Source organism: Dromiciops gliroides, chromosome 3, assembly GCF_019393635.1.
Source record: "Dromiciops gliroides isolate mDroGli1 chromosome 3, mDroGli1.pri, whole genome shotgun sequence".
Taxonomy (NCBI): Eukaryota; Metazoa; Chordata; class Mammalia; order Microbiotheria; family Microbiotheriidae; genus Dromiciops; species Dromiciops gliroides.
Genome location: NC_057863.1, coordinates 122,148,484 through 122,150,879, shown reverse-complemented (window position 1 = coordinate 122,150,879; position 2,396 = coordinate 122,148,484).

The window sequence follows — 2,396 nt, the reverse complement described above, 5'->3', positions numbered from 1 at the left end:
AGGGCAGCTAAAACATGCCTGGAGAATTGTAGGGCAAAAGTGTGGAAATGGATTCCCCCTCCCCATTCCTTTGAACTCCTATGGTTTATTTCGAAATTACCTTGTTTCAGTAAATAAGCATTCATTTTCTTTTAAATACTGTTAAAAAAACCATCAGGTTTTGTTGTTGTTGTTTTGTATCAGTCATATCTGACTTTTTGTGACCCCATTTGTGGTTTTCTTGGTAAATGTAATGGAGTGGTTTTCCATTTCCTTCTCCAGCTCATTTTACACATGAGCAACTGAGGCAAACAGGATTAAGTGATTTATCAAAGGTCAACATAGCTAGTAAGTGTCTGAGGTAAGATTTGAACTCATGAAGAGGAGTCTTCCTGATTCTAAACCCAGTGCTCTATCTTTTGCACCACCTAAGAATAGTTCTAATGGATACTGTAAAAATAATGGCATAATTTCTACAATTAATTATTTAGTAGGACATTTATATCTTTGAGGTGCTAAAAGAACAAGAGGAAACCTTCAGTGTTTTGGGTAGATCCCCTATAGAGGATTTATGAGGAAAACATGGGCAGGAATCAGCATGAAAAACTGTAGAGTTGTGAGGTATCTATTGAGGCACATAATGGGGAAAGGGAGATATTATGATGTTAAAGATCTATAAATGCGGAGCTCATCCACAATTAATTAAATATCTGTCTTAACTGACCTTACTCTAAACCAAATTTCCAGTAAACCATAAAGGCTTCTGATTTTTACTAACTGAAAGCCAAAAAATAGCAATGGCTCATATCGTCACATCCCAGAAGACACAGTGACCAGAATTGGTGAATTGGTGTATTTCAATAGGGAGGACTCCTACTTCATCCCTTCAAAAGGCCTAGAGTGCTTCTTCTACTGGTGCAGATCAAAACATTAAAACCCTTCAGAATTAGTAGACAGTTGTAGGGAAAGCCTGGTTGTTAAGGTTTAATACTGGAATGAAATGAAACGCCTATAAGATGTCTAATGGTTAACAAAAGGAGATTTTACTTAGCTACAACAGGAGAAAGATATTTGACTATGATATTCAGCAAAGACATCACATCATATTCAGTGTAACACACTCCCTTGCTCCTTCTTTGCCCACGACTATAGTCTAGACTTTGTCCAGGATGAAGCAAGGTCAACAGTGAGCTTTTGGAACCATGGTTGATTACTGTACTAATCAGGTAAAAGAAAGAAAAAGAAGAGGGGAAAACATCAGGAAAGCCAATCAATACATTAAAAAGTCTGAAAAGATATTCAATATTCCACACCCCTGACCTTCCCAACTCTGCAAATATTTCATTATAGGCATTGGGATAGGACTTTAGAGAATGATTAAGATGACTAGATAAAGAAATAACTTCTGGGACATCCTGTCAGTCATATAGTTGCCATTTTCAAAAATACCATGCATCTCAGTATGCATATGTAATTGGAGTCCCAAAGCCCATTAGTATGGGATCCTCTCCTCATTGGTGGAGATCAATGCCCCGTGCTAGTGTGAGGGATGGGGTGGAGTTTTAGATCTTTTGGGTCCCTTCAAGATGTATAATTGATTCAGGTTGTTTATGGCTTCAAGCTTGCAGGAAAAAAAAAAAAGATGGATGATGCTAATCCAACTTCACTTTGTTACTGAAGGAAAAATAAGACTCTGAAAAAGCAGAATTGAGAGGTGCTAGCAGTCTCCATCATGTCCACATACTCGGTTTTTGGAGAATTTCTCCTTGAGTAAGATCTGAGACTTTCTTGTTTGAGCTGAGTTACCTTCATCCCAATGGGAGAGCTAGTTCACTCTGTATTGTCTGGTATATATTCACCTATGCGTGTTTTCTCTGATCTTTTTTTTTTTTGGTCATACATACTTTATTTTTTAAAAATAATAAACATTTTTATTTAAATTTATCTAAATTCTTTCTCTCCTTCCCTCCCCCCTCCCTGAGGGGGTAAGCAATCAGATATAGGTTATATGTGTGCAATTATGTAAAACATTACTATATTAATCATTTTGTATGTGAAAACTTGAATAAAAGAAAAAATGAAAGAAAGTGAAAAATAGCATGCTTCAGTCTGTGTTCAATCTGATTTCTATTTTGCTAATGACTTCAAAAAATAGATTTCTTTACTACTTATTATTTGTGTTCATTGTGGAACTGGTATTTGGTGGGAAGGAAGTCAAATAATGGATATAAAGCTTGCATTCTCCTTTCCCTATTAATAAATAATGATTAGAAGTTTAGCTTGAACCTGAAAACTACACCTCTAAACTAATAATATTTAAGGGAGCAGATAATTCTAGTCCAATACCCTTTCTTCCTGAGGAGAGCAGGGTGGCCAAACTCGTGGCCCCGACTTCTTTTTTTTTTTTTTTTTTGTGA